The 14,933-nt window shown below is 58.0% G+C and overlaps 1 protein-coding gene across 2 annotated transcripts in view; it reads right to left on the reverse strand.

Annotated features, from left to right (window-relative positions):
• ELFN2 (extracellular leucine rich repeat and fibronectin type III domain containing 2) overlaps nucleotides 1-14,933 on the reverse strand; it is a 57,780-nt gene that overhangs the window by 38,313 nt on the left and 4,534 nt on the right. For both annotated transcript variants that reach the window (XM_060025618.2, XM_060025617.2), the window contains exon 2: nucleotides 9,861-10,000. The gene's annotated coding sequence lies outside the window, so the exon portion shown is untranslated. The remainder of the gene's footprint in view (nucleotides 1-9,860; nucleotides 10,001-14,933) is intronic.

A 14,933-nucleotide genomic window follows, 5' to 3' on the forward strand; every position in this document is an offset into this window, starting at 1 on the left:
GACTGAGGCTCAGCTAGGTCAAGTGACTTAGTAAGTGACAAGCTAGGGACTCAAATCTGGCCTGATCCCAAGCTGCCACACCTACTGTGTGCCAAGACCACCTTCCTGGCCCACCGTCAAGGCTCAGACCAAGGGACCAGGCTGGCCCAGGCCCGGCCCAAGCACCACCCTCCACAGACTACCACGGGCCTGCAACACAGGTGGCTGGGACGGCCCAGGGAGCCAGACGGCCCAGGTTCAAATCCCGATCACATCACTGGCTCGCTGTGTGGCTGTGGGCAGGATCCTTAAGCTCTCAGCACCTTGGTTTCCCAATCTGTAAAATGGGGATAATGATATTTTGTGAGGATTTAATTTCTGTAAAGTTCTTAGAACAGTGCCTGGCACTTGGTAAGTGTTATACAGATGTTGTTAAATAGAAAGAATAAATGACTCCCTTAGATTCTATAGGCCGCCTGAGAACTGGGTCCCACAGAGGGTTAAGGGTAGAGCTGACACTCAGACCCCGAGCCCAGGTCTCTCCCGACAGCAGCGAGGCGCCTCCAACTCAAGCGAGAGAACGAAGAAGTCCCGGGACTGACCAGACTCAGGCCCCAGCGGGTGAGAGTGCAGGCTGGGGGCCAGGCCTCCGGACCCTGCCCCAGACTCCTGCACCTCCTCCTTCTGTGGTTGTCACTCACCCGCCCTCCCCCACCCCCAGCTCCAGAAGGCATCAGGCACTCTTGTGCCATTCAGGGGCCCTGGGCAGCCAGGCGGTGAAGCAGCTCCCCCTGGCACCGATGGCCCAAGGCCCACTGGTCCTGGGACCCAGAGAGTGGGGATGGCACGGGGCAGCGGGGCCCCCCGGCATCCTGCTCCAGGGGCAGCCAGGGGCTTCCCGGCCCAGGCCCCCCACACCTCACCCCTCCCCAGGCCCCAGGGAGTCCCACAGGCAGGAATCCCATCCAGAATGGGGGTCCCACCTAAAACCCTCAGCCCAGAGCGGCAAGGGGAGCCCAGACGTCCACACTCAGCCCCGGCAGCAGAGGCCCACAAACAAGCCCACCCCTGTCACAGGGCGGCCCGTGTGGGTCAGAGGGGTGAGGATTTGAAGTCGTGCACTACTGGTGAAAGTGGAAAAACTGTGACCAACCCAGCCTTCCACAACACAGACACAGCCATGCGAGGAGACCCCAGGCCGAGGTGGATGAGGATGGGCCCCGTTGTGCCCTGAGGGGAGGTGCCTGGAGAGCGGAGTCAGGGCCTCCCGGGTAGAGGCCGCGCAGCAAATCCCATGGGGAAGAAAACATGCCGTACAGGTATCCGCCGGTGCCCAGAAACATGGGGAAGGGCCCCCAGTGACAGGGAAGGGGCAGCAGCCTACCCCTCTCTTATTTTACACACAGAGAGCATGTGTCAGGCCCCTAGTTAGAAAGGGGGTGCACACCCTCCAACACACAACAAACACACAAAACCACCCGGGGCACATGTGCTCACACCCACGCACACCCGGCTTTGGTCCCTCCACCTCCCTCAGGTGGCTGAGGGAGGGACACGAAGGCTGCCATAAACAGACAGGGCCAGGCTGTTTGCAGGGCGGGCACAGGCCAGAGGGTGGGCAGAAGGAGACAGAGAGAGAGACAGAGGCAGAGCTAAGAAAGCTGAGCCCAGGCCCTGGGTGACCCTGTCCAGACACAGCCACTTCATCCTGGCCCAGGGGCCACGGAAAGTGAGTGCCTAAGCTAGAAGCCACCAGAACACATTCCACTTTCAGCCCAGCCAGTCGGGGCAGGGTAACCCCGGGCCAGGACCTCTCTGGGCATCAGCATGCGCGTGAGCCCAGACCCTGCTGGCTGGGACTCTCCAGTGCTCTGGGGTCCTGATCCCCCATCAAAGCCCAGCTCCCGGACTTCCCTGGTGGCACAGTAGTTAAGAATCTGCCTGCCAACACAGGGGACACCGGTTCGATCCCTGGTCTGGGAAGATCCCACATGCTGCGGAGCAACTAAGCCCATGTGCCACAACTACTGAGCCTGTGCTCTAGAGCCCACAACCACTGAGCCTGTGCTCTACAGCCCGCGAGCCACAACTACTGAGCCCACGTGCCACAACGACTGAGCCCACATGCCACAACTACTGAGCCCGCGCACCTAGAGCCCATGCTCCGCAACAAGAGAAGCCACCGCAATGAGAAGCCCACACACCACAACTAAGAGGAGCCCCCGCCCGCTGCAGCTAGAGAAAGCCCGCGTGCAGCAACAAAGACCCAATGCAGCCAAAAATAAAATTAAATAAATTAATTAATTGTTTTAAAAAAAGCCCAGCTCCCAACCCTCCCCAGGTCCCTCAGCATCTGCAGCTGCCCTGGAGGCCCAGATGGTCCCCGAGGACAGCCCCCACCCCAAGCTCCCTCCGGAATCCAGCACAGAGCTTCTGGGTCAGCTGCCATCTCAACCAGGCTGGGAACTCCGTCTCCAAAGCCCCTTCCCTGCCAGCAACCTCAGCACCAAATCAGAGAGGGGAAGAGCAGAGCAGTTACAGGAGACAGTAGGTACCAACACGCATCTGTACAGAAGGAGCAGATGGGTCCTGCCTTCCTGTATCCTCTCACTTAATCCTCATGAAGGCCCTTGATCCCATTTCATAGATGAAGACACGGAGGTTCAGAAAATGATTTGCTCAGAGCCAGGCAGCAAGGGGATGAATGAGCTGGGATGGAACCCACGCTGCCTACTCCGAAATTCATTGGCTCTTTCCACAGCATCTTGTTCAGCAGGCACTGGGGAGAGTGGGAAGAGCCACAGTGGCAGACAGCCCCACATTTCCTGGCCCAGCACCCCAGGCTTTGGGATTCCGTAAGCCACAGCCTGTCCTCAACAGCCTAAAAGGTGGTGGCTGGAAAGGCCGTGAAGCCCTGCCTGCCTGCTCCCACCACCAGAAGCAGAGTCAGCATCTGTTGAGCACTCACTGTACGCCAGGTGCAGTGCCAAGCACTTTATAGTTTCCACCTTATGAAGTGGGTACTATTTTTACTCCCATTCTACAGATGAGGATACTGAGGCACTTGTTATGGGCAGAATCAGGAGCTGACCCCAGGCCTGGGCCCACATGCTTGACCACTGTGTCACCCCCTTTTACAGCCCCAGGAGTTTCTCTGCTCTGACCCGCTGTCCCCACCCCAGCACCCCAGAGTGTCTGGCAGAGGCAGTAAAGGCCTTGCTCCCCCAGGCCCTGCCTAGCTCCAGGGCCCCTGAGCCACCATCGTCTGGGGTACCTGTTCTGCTTTGCTGACCCCTCTGTGTAGTCTGTCTCTTGCTAGGATGCTCGGGGTCCTTGGCAGGCCCCAACTGCACCCCTGAGGACCAGAGAGAGTGAGGGACTTGGCAGGGTCACACAACAAGTTGGAGGCAAGAAGGAGCCCTTGTGTCCACCTCACAGCTCAGCCCAGAGTCTGCCCTCCCTCCTATGCTGGTAAAGATTGAAGGTGGGTTAGTTGAGCTGTGACCCCAGGTGGAGACAGGGAGTGGGGGCATGGGCCTTCGTCAGCTTCTGGAACTCCTCAGGCCTTACTAACCATGCAGCCCCCAACAGCCCTGTGGGCCTACTGTCTACAGGTACTCCTCCCTCCAAGCCTATCTCATCCCATCCCCTCCAGGTGCCCAGCAGTGTCCCCATTTCACAGATGAGCAAACTGAGATTCAGGTGCACATGACCACTGAGAATCAGGATCTAACCCACCAGGCCTTCCTTCCAACCACAGAACGGGCCCTCCTGTAGGTGCTGCCTTGAATCCAACCCCTTCCCAGTCCTCAGGGACTGCCTCTTCCAGGAAGGCTTCCCAGAACTCAGGGAGACTCCACTCAGTGGGACCATCCCCTCCTCCTGCACTCAGAAAGCAGATGGAGCCCAGGACACCCACAGTGCCTCCGCCCTCAGACTGGGGCTCCTGGGAGTCGAGGCTCTATCTCCCCTCAGACGGGGCACTCCCTGGAGTCAGGCTGTGTCTCCCTCAAACAAGGATCCTGATGGCTCGGTCTCTCCCCACCTCCCCTAACACCTGGGGCTCCCTCAGGACAGAGCGACATGCTCTCCTTCCTTCAGACCAGGAGTCATGAGAGTGGGACTCCCACCCCCCTCCTCCTGCACCTCCATCCACACAGCCCCCCGCCCCCGCCCAAGACTCTGCCCCAGGCAGGACCCCAGGCCACGCCCCAGCCCCCTCCTCTCACTCCCTCCTGGCCCTCCTCCAGGCCTGGCCCGTACCAGGCAGGCTACCCCCGCCCCGGCCCTGTCCATGAATCCCACCTCTGTTGGGCACCACAAACCCCCCTTTCTCCTCCCCAAACAAATGGGGTCTTGACTGAGACACTGGGATAACCGCACACAAGGCCAGATCTATTCCAGGGGCTAGTGAGGCTGCCAGCAGTTGGGGTGGGGGGAGCCAGGCTGGTGGGAGCGGTCTGCCCATCCGCAACCCCTCAAGGTCCAGCCTCTGAAATCGGGGCCACTCTAAGCGCCATCCTGGTGGGGCTGAGACCAATAGTTCACTCTCTGGGTAACCCCAGAGCAGACCCATCCCGGGCACCTCCATCACTCTCTCCCCTCTTATGAGACAGAGCAGACAGGAGCCTCCGAGCCTAGGTCCAAATCCCTGCTCTGTGCCCCATGGAGAATTTCCCCAAGCCTGAGTCTGGTCATTTGTAAAATGGGCATAACGAATATACTCTGCAGGGGCTGCTGTGACTGTGAAAGGGGATACAAATAAGAATGGCTCTGGTGCGTAGTAGGTGCTCAATTAAAACCTTCTCTCTCCTCTCTGATCTTCTCTCTTTCTTTAAGGGAGGTGGGGCTGGGGTAGGATAAGAGAGCCCAGGCTGCTAGGGCAGAAAATGGCCTGTTCCAAGCACTTAAAATGTCCCCCATTCAGAAGTCAAAATCTCAAATCCCTCAGGGCCGGCAGTGAGGCCCCCCGGGACCAGGGTGATTCAGCAGATGCTGTTCTTTCCACCCTGGGGAGGGGGACTTGAAGCCAAGGCTGCAAATCAAAGGTCAAAGCCCACTGCCTCCCAGAAGCCAGCCCAGATCAGCCAAGATAGTATCCCCATTTTATAGACAAGTAAACTGAGACACAGAGTGGTTAAGTAATTTGCCTAAGGCCACACAGGTAGTGAGCAGCTGAACTGATTCAAGATAGTATCCCCATTTTATAGACATGTAAACTGAGACACAGAGTGGTTAAGTAATTTGCCTAAGGCCACACAGGTAGTGAGCAGCTGAACTGATTCAAGATAGTATCCCCATTTTATAGACATGTAAACTGAGACACAGAGTCGTTAAGTAATTTGCCTAAGGCCACACAGGTAGTGAGCAGCTGAACTCATTTCTTTTGACAATTCTGGCTGCTAACATAAGGTTTTCCTTCAGGCAGGAGTCTTCCCTACTTAAAAGCCTTTCTGTGATTCTGCATCTGTGTTCAGAGTAAAGTCTAAACTCTCTAACCTAAAATGCAAAGCTCCCGGGCAAGGCGGTGTAGCGCAGCAGGAAAAGCACTTGACCCGTAACCAGCCCAATCTGGGGTCAAACGCCAGGTCTGCCACCTACTTCCAGCTGCGTGTTCACAGGCAGTTTACCAAGCTTCCCTAGAGCCACTTTCCATATGTGTAAAATGGGAATGATGAGATGACTTCCCAGGGTAGCTGGCAGGGTTAGCCCACGCCTTCACCACATATCTACTGAGCATTTACTATGTGCCAGACCCCATTCAAGGCCCTTAGGATGGAGCAGGGAACAAGACGGAAAAAGCTCCTGCCTTCACAGAGCTGATACTCTAAGCTCTCACGGTAGGAGGGTGGATAATAAACGAGCAAATAAACAAAATAGCATAGGTTGTGGTAGGGGCTAGAAGGAAACAAAGAGAGAGGGAAGAACGAGAGCAATGAACAGTGTGGTCAGGGAGGGCCTCCCTGAGGAGGTGACAGTGAGACAGAACAGGAGACAGCCACGCACGCCACAAGCCTGCGGAGCAGCAACAGGCCCAGAAGGAACGGCCACTCCTGTAGAAGGAACAGCAAGTGCAAAGGCTGGGGAATTCAATGACACCTGGAGCATGTGGGAAAATGCCTGGCCCGTAGCAGAAAATCAGTAAACAGCAGGTACTGGTATTACTGCTACAAGCCCCTTAAGCTCCTTGCATCTTGCTTTCTTTCCTCTTCTGGAAAATGAGATGCTGTGAGGATTCAAGGGAATCCTAGGTCTCTTCCACTTACATGAATTCATTTAAAGTACCCCTTGTTCTTGGGACTTCCCTGGTGGCGCAGTGGTTAAGAATCCGCTTGCCAATGCAGGGGACACGAGTTTGAACCCTGGTCCGGGAAGATCCCACATGCCATGGAGCAGCTAAGCCCATGAGCCACAACTACTAAGCCTGCGCTCTAGAGCCCGCAAGCCATAACTACTGAAGCCCGTGCACCTAGAGCCCATGCTCTGCAACAAGAGAAGCCACCGCAATGAGAAGCCCGTGCACCACAACAAAGAGTATGCCCGCTCGCCACAACTAGAGAAAGCCTGCGCACAGCAACGAAGACCCAATGCAGCCAAAAATAAATTAATTAATTTTTTTTAAATTTTTTTAAATTTAATTTTTTTTAATTTTAAAATAAAATTAAAATCTAACTTAAAAATATATATATATATATAAAATTTAAAAAACAAAGTAACCCTTGTTCCATTATTATTCCTCCAATTTTGCAGGTGGGGAAACTGAGGCTCCCAAGATCCCACAGCCCATAAAGGGCAACATTAGGACGTGAACCTGGGTCTTGTAATCCCAAACTCTGTGCTCCTGCCAGCCTTCTGTGGTCTCACTGTACTTAGAGTGCTCAGAACCTCCTTCTCTCTATCCCAAGACAGCTCTGTTAGAAAGTCTCTTGTGATGAACTGAGGCCTATGCCTGCTTGGTCCCACTTCTGCCATTTGGGACCACCCAGGACTGCTCTCTATCTTCTCTTACCCAAGTCAGCCAGAAAGGTGAGAAGGCTGACAGGTTAGAGAGAGCAGCTGCCGCTGCAGGAAACTCCTCCCCAGGCACCAGGCCCAGTGCTTTAACTTCATTCCCCTGCCTCACATTGGCAAGGTGAGGTAAGGATTCTTATCATACCCATTATACAGATGAAGAAACTGAGGTCCAGGGACTTCCCTGGTGGTCCAGTGGTTAAAAATCCGTCTTGCAACGCAGGGGACACCGGTTTGATCCCTGGTCAGGGGACTAACATCCCACATGCTGCGGGCTGTGTGCCACAATTAGAGAGCCCTCGCACCGCAACTAATGACTCTGCATGCCACAACTAGAGAGAAGCCTGCGCACTGCAATGAAGAGCTCACGTGCTGCACCCAAAAATCTTGGGTGCCTCAGCTAAGACCCAATGCAGCCAAAAAGTATACAATTAAATATATATATATATATATATATATATATATATATTTTTTTTTTAATTTAAAAAAAAAAGAAACTGAGGTCCAGAAAGGTAGAGAAACGTGGCTAGGGCCATCCACCTAGACAGTGATGGAGGCAGGATCTGAACTCAGATCTCTGTCACTCAAAAGACATCCTGCTTGTCACTCCGCAAATCCCTAAAAAGTCCTCTTTGGATATCCTTTTCAGTCCCTTGCCTGGCTTGTCCCCTGGTGGTGCCAAGGTTGACAGGACAGACTTCCCCTGATACTCCCAGGGTACCACCAGCCAGGGCTGGCTGAGCTGGCAGAACACAGGGCCCTTGGGGAGGAAGCCAGGAGGCTGGGGGCTCAGGCACAGCTCGGGGGACAAGGCCCACATGATTAAAGTGCACACCCAGGCCCCTGGAGCTAGCAGGCAGGGAGCACCGGACAGGGAGCCAGCCACACCTAGTTCCGTCCTGGCTCCACGACCAAGGTGCTGCATGACCCTCCTCCTCTCCAAGCCCCGCCTCCTGCTTCCTTGATGTCAGGTCAATACCTCCGCTGCTCAGTGAACACAGGAAAGGAAAAATGAGGCAGATCTCTGGTGAGAAGGCACCTTGTCCACCCCAGACATGTCAGAAAATCATTTTTTAAAGAAAGTAACGATGATGGTGGTGGTTACCACTTACTGAGAGTCTACTCGGTGCCAGGAACCAGAGCATCAGATATTATCCCAAGTGACAGCAACCTCGAGAGGTATGTGCATCATCTCCATTTTACAGAAGGGGAAACTGAGGCACAGAGTCATACAGCTGTAAGTGACAGAGCCAGGATTCAAACCCCGAACTCTGTGCTCTTCCACGCTGCCTCCTACTGTTACCAAAATGAAATGAATACCTGGGGACTGAGGGAAGAGAGACAACTCTGAACAGCGGGAGGCAGGGTGGGGGGGCCGGAGTCCTGGGGGAGGAGTTAGGCCTGGTGAGTTGAATATTTGGGGAGGCAGGCACCCAGGGTCAAATCCCAGGCCCAGCACATGTATGCTGTGTGACCTTGGGCAAGTCACTTCCCCTGTCTGATACCTCAAAGGCAGGCATCAATGCCAGGCTTCCCAGAGCTCAGCAAACACGAAGGATGGGGACGAAGTCATTTGGGGACAAGGAGGGAACGTGCGTCCAGATGGGGGGCTAGTATGCTCCAAGTCCCCGAGGAGGGAGAGGGCTCAAGGAACAGAGGCAGGAGAGCTTGGCCACGAAGTGGGAGGGAAGGACAGGCAACAGAAGGCCATGGGAGGAGGGATGCCAGTGGTGCAGCAGGGGCCGCAGTCTGGCCTGGACAGGGCAGGATGCGCAACGTAAGTGGGGAGCACAGCTCAGACCCACCCAGTGTGCCTCACTGCCCCCACCAAACCACCAAAGAACCCTGCTTCAGCCTGTGCCAGCAATACCGAGTCCCCAGCAGTAGCCCCCCCCCGTCACCCCCCCCATCCTCCACGGAGCACCCATCACCAGCCCTCCCCCAGAGAACCCCAACACCTTGGCAGCCACGGCCCCTCCACATGGGGACCACCACATCTTAGAAACGGCATCTCCCTCTCCTTAGCAACCACCAACAGCAAGCCCAGACAGCCAGCCTCCTCCCTCTGTTTCCTCCTCTCTCCATGGAGACCACAATGCCACAGAGGCGGCTCCCTCGCCAGGGCAACAGCAACCACCGTCACTCAGCGCCCCGCCTGGACAACAGCTCCCTCCACGTGGCCACCACCAACACAGCCACAGTGACAGCGACAGCCTCGGCCTCTCCTCTCCAGGGCAGCCACCAGCCCCAGCCTGGACAGCTCCTGCCAGTGGCCGGCCTGCCTGCCTGCGGCCTCCTAGTGTCAGACTGCTCCCCTGCCTCCTCCCAAATTCAATGACACTGGATCAGGCCTGGTATTGACTCTGCCGGCACTACCCCTGCTCCCCGCTCACTCCCGGCCCCTCCGTCCGCCCCTCTCTACGTGGAAAGGCCCCACCCGAGACAGAAGAGGCCATGTTCTTCCAGGGCAACCCCTGGAGGCCGGTCCCGCCACCCCCAGCTGGGGCACAGATGCCCCCTGCCCTGCTGGGGTGCAGGCAGGCCAGGCTCTGGCTCTCAGCCGGGCAAAGGGGCAGGAGTGGGGTCTCTGAGCCAACAGGGGCTGCCTCCCTCCCCTCCCCAGTGGACCTGTTCCAGCCCCCCAAAGGCCCACCACTCTGCCAGCTGCCTCAGAGGCCCTGTGGAAGGGAAGCCGGCGGGGGGGAGCAGAGTTGGGGTGCCGGCAGCTGGGGGCAGGGGTGAGGCAGGGCAGGAAGGGACAAACAGGAGGCAGAGGCTGGGCTACATCACGGGTTTTCAAGGCCAGGTCACGTGGGCCGTGCTCACAACAGCCACACACTCACACGCCGTCAGAAGGACCCTGTCCTTACCAGATCTCTGCGGGCAGAGGGAGCCCCTGCGGCCAGCGAAGCCCTGTCCCTGGCCTGGTCTCAGCAGCGGCGGCGGCGATGGAGTCTCAGGTCCCGGTCCAGCTCGGGCGGCAGCAGCTCCTCACCCAAGTCCTCTCCTTCTGCGGGGAGGAGGCGAGGGGGAGAACGGGGAGGGAGGGGGGGGACAGCAGGAGGGAGGGAGGAGGGAAAAATGCTGAAGTCTTGAAGGGTACACTCACTTTTTTCTTAGGTTTCCCATGGTAACCGAATATACCACAAATGAATATCACTGTGAGAGAGAGGAGGGAGGCAGAGGGAGGGGAGGAATGGAGGGAGATGCAGAGAGATGGAGACAGAAAGATGATGGGGCAGGAAAGAGGGAAGGGAAGGGCCTCAAGACCCAGAAGGAAGGTTGGGGACTCCCCACCCTACCCCACAGGGTTCTCGGGTGAGGAGAGGGGAGGAGCCAGGGCCGCAGGGCTTCTTCCAATCCCTCCACGGCCCCTGGGCAGGAGGTGCAAGCAACAGATGGAGAGATTTTCTGGGAGCTAAAGGGCCCCCACTCCCACCCACCTCATCCCATCCGTGCTCTTCAGCCCCTGCTGGGCCTCTCAGCCTGGACGGTCCTCCCAAGTCACTGTCCCAGCCCCACACCTCACTCCCGGTCACAGACACACACCCAGGTGGGGATGGCCACACACACCCTCATGCTGACCCGATGCCCGGCACCCCCACACACCCCTCCAGCCACGCCGCCCTCCTCTCCGTCACCCCAACACCCGCTCTCGGCCACCCCAACACCCGCTCTCGGCCCACTCCCTCCTACAGCTGGGCCCCATCCCCTCTGCTGCAGGGAACCAGCACCCCTCTCCCCCCCAGCACATCTCTTATTCAAAACTTTGCAAGGACTGGCACCCACCCCTGGGGCCCCCCGCCCGTGTGCCACCAGGGGTAACACCTCGGCCCCACCACCCGCCATACATGCTCACACACCCTTAGAGCACCGTACCTGCCTGACCTCCACGTGCGCAGACACACAGACTCCCGGACTGACGTGCCTCGGCCGAATCTGCCCCCCATCTGTGCGCACACGTGCACACACACACACACTCATCCCCTTCCCGCGGAGGCCCCTCTCTCTGTCTGGCCCCGCACCCCATCAGCCCAGATGGTACTCCTGGCCCTCCCCCGCAGGCAGGGGCTCACACCTCGGCCCCCTCGACATTGCCATTCACAAACATATGTATACCCACCAAGTGCTGGCAGCCAGGGGCAGCGACAAAACAGAAACACACTCTCGGCCACCCCCCCAACCCGCCCCCCATCACGCCATACCTCAATCCACCACCCACACCCAGAGGCAGAGGAGGAGGAAGCAGCCAGCTTGCTCCAGGTCCAGGTCCGGAGGGACACCCTCCCCCTAGCTACCCGGCTCACACTTGACCCTGAGCCCAGCGGCAGCAGGGATGGGACGCACCCCAGGCTGCACACTATATGCCCACACACACACACACACCCAGACAGCCACAGGGCACACCCAGACAGCAACCAACACACCAGAATTTCACACTCCCTCCGACACACGTGTGCACACAGACTCAGATGCACTGTACCCAGCTGCCCACAGAACCCAGACACAGGGGTGTCTGCTCCAACTTGCAGACCAGCACATGTGCCAACACGCCTGGGGACACTGCACAGACACATGTCAACACACCCACAGAAATACACAGGCGCCCACTCACTGGGGACGGGCCCCCAACACACACACACACACACACACACACACACACACACAGTTTTCACCATACACACCCAGACAAGCATGCCCACGGGCACAGGGGTCCCTGAAAAGACTCACAGGCCAACACATACATGCTCCAAGCTAGCTCCCAAAGCGGGGTACGGCTCCGGACACACATGGCCACGCCTGCGCACCCGCCCCAGCTCTCCCAGGGCAGCTCACGGCGGCGCCCCGCCCCCCCGCCGTCCACACCCACCTGACCCACACACCCCCTCGCCAACGACTCGGCTGGTCCTCTTTTCCGTAGGCCCCTCCGTCCCCTTCCCCGGAGGCGCGCGGGCCGGTTTAAGATCCCGAGCACCGCGCCGAGCCCAGAGGCCGTGAAATTGGCTGCGAGCGCCAGGGGATGCGGCTGCAAATTCTAAGCACAGGGAAGTAAGGCGGAAACCCAGCCGGGCCTGCCGCGCGGGGCGGGGGCGCAGCAGAGCGGCGGCCGGCGGGTCTGGGACCCCGCGGGGCCTCGCTGCCGCGCGGGCTGGAGGCTGGGGGCCCGGGGCGGAGGCTGTATGCGAGCTCCCGCCCACCCCGCCGCCGCGCACGTGCCCAGCAGGGGGCTGCGCCCGCTTGCACCAGCCCGGGACGCGCACCGGGGACGGATGCTCCCCGCCGCCCGCCAGACCCGGACCTGCCGCGGCCAGAGCGCCCACCGGATGAACAGCCTCTGGCCACCGTTACGGGACTCTGCGTCGCCGCCTCCTCCGGGACGCCTTCCTGGCTCTCCGCCTTCCTCCAGGCTTCTCTGCTCCCCCCTCCACCCCCGCCTCTGGCCTCTGCTCACACGCACAGCCGCAGGCTCAGCTCCACCCGCGCCCTCGCACCAAAGGAAGGGAGACGTAGGGCATCAGGGCATCGCTCTGTCCAAGATGCTGAGGGAGGCCCTCTCCAGCCTCACCTCATCCCCACCGCACTTCAGGCCTTTCCCAGCAGTGAGGCCTTGAACTGTGACCGCACACCCTGCCTCCGTTTCTCCTCTGTGCAACAGGGATGATGCAGAGGGTCGTTCTGAGGATTTACTGAAGGACTTCTCGAGCTTAGAACATCAGTCAGTGAACACGAAGATTATTAGTATTAGTCAGTGTCGGTCTCGGTCTTGCTGCTGTGTCACCCAAGGCAGGGCACCTCACTTCCTTGAGCTCAGGCTCCTCTGGAAACCGGGTTGCTGCCTCCCAGGCTGCGTGGGAGGAGTCCGGAGATCCCCGGGGACACGCAGCAGCCCCCTCAGCTGCTATCCCCCCAGCAAACATGGGCGAATTCACCTTCTAAAATGCACTAAAAATGCAGGTTCCTGGGCTCCACATCCAACGTCCTGAATCCAACTCTCAGCAGGCAGGGCCCGAGGATCTGCATTTTAACAAACACCCAGAGCCTCTGACACGCTCTGGCAAAGAGGATAATGCTGGATTTCTTCGTCCAGATTTCAGGGTCATTTAGGTTGTTGTGTGGTTGATCCCCAAACTACATGTCCAGACTCACCTTCCCAAAATCCACTCCGGGCTTTCCTACCTCCAGACCTCGGCTCACATGGTCTCCACCTGGCATGCCCCTACCCAGAGGCCGGCTGGACCTCTTCCACAGTACTCCAGCCAAGATTAAACAAGATAATAGAGAGTGCTTCGCCCTGTGCCTGGCACGTAGCAGGTGTGCAATCATGGGGGCTCTACAGTGCCCAGAGCAGAAGTCGTCCCAACCTCTCCAGCCCTGCTTACAAGGCTGGCTCAGAACCAGCCCCCTGTCAGTCAGGCCACAGACTAACAGGGACCCCCTGTCAAGGAAGCCCTACTGTGTGCAGGCCCCACGCCCGGCACCTGGCAGATGGTCCAGGTATCTCCCGTCTCCTCGGGACAGGAGCTCATCTCTGGGGGTTTCCACCTGAGTCCTGGGCATAGCAGTTATCCTTGGGTGAGACGTGCTTATAATTGTGTGTGTGTGTGTGTGTGTGTGTGTGTGTGTGTGTGTGGACTGAATACAAAATACATCAGCCCATCCTCCATAGCACGTAAATGAAAGAAAGTTGTTCAATAAGTATTCTTTGAGGGCCCACTAGTCTCTGCCCATTTGGAGCTGACACGCTGCAGGAGAGACAGACAGGAGACCCCCCCACAGGTAATGAGAAGGGCAAGGAAGGGAGGCTGGCAGGCAGGCTGACCCCACAGCCTGTGTCTCCCCAAGTTCCAAGAGGAAGAGAAAAGATAGAAACAGGCCAAGGAGGGAAACTGAGTCAGGCTTGAGCCACGAGGTTGGGCCCTTGAGAATGGCTCCCCGCTTGCCCCTGAGAGAGGTGGTGACCAGTGTGCGCACACACGCATAGACACACCCACAAAGCATGCCCTGCCGCCCCCAGCCCCTCTACACGCTCCAGCTGTGGGGTACGCAGCTCCCAGGCCCTTCTCATGCTTCCTTGGGCCCCCCAGCCTGGCTCCAAGAAAGAGTTCCTATGCATTTCAGGGGATGAAAGTGGAGGCTAAAAAGAGAGGGAAGGATGGACACACACACAGACTCGCAGCCCAAGCCCCATTCCAGGGAACCAGGAATGCATAAAGGACACAGATGGGAAGGGGGAGGGAAATCATCTAATTGACACCTACTATGTGCCAGACACAATGCTACACGCTTGTCATTCTCTTATATAACTAACCCGGCAGAGTTAGAAATGCGGTACCACTACCCTCACTTTCCATTGAGGAAACAGAACCTTCCGGAAGTGAATTCTCTTGCCCAGGACACACATCAAGGATGAAAAGAGGCAGAATTTGGGCCCTGAGCCCCTCCCTGCTCTTCCACAAGCGAGACAGGGGGAGTGTGGCCGAGTGGCCAGGGGCCCCCGGCTGAGGCCACGACAGACTCAGGCCTGGGGAACATACTGATCCTGGAGCAGCAGCCCCTCCACCTCTGAGGGGAGCCCCCACCGAGCACCCCCTGTACTCCCAGCGCTGTGGGAGAACCGGGGAGCAAGGAGCTACCTTTGGGAACGTCACAGGTCACTATGGAGGGGGGGCGCACAGGAGGAATGCAGAGAGAACTGAGACCCAGCAGCCTTTCTGCTCCTCTCTGCCTGCAGCCACACCCACTGCTTCCCTACACTGCCCCCATTTACAGATAAGCAAAGCAAGGCCCTGAGAGGTCCCTCAGAGAGAGGGGCACCCCAAGATGCCCAGGGTTCCCTAGCAAAAGGGTTCATCAATTAACAATTAATGATGCAAAGAGTCCACCCGTGGGGCTTCCAGTCCTCATTCCACTGCTGTGTGGCTCTGAGCTGGTCTGGAACCTCT

The sequence above is a fragment of the Delphinus delphis genome, chromosome 11, assembly GCF_949987515.2.
Source record: "Delphinus delphis chromosome 11, mDelDel1.2, whole genome shotgun sequence".
Lineage (NCBI taxonomy): Eukaryota > Metazoa > Chordata > Mammalia > Artiodactyla > Delphinidae > Delphinus > Delphinus delphis.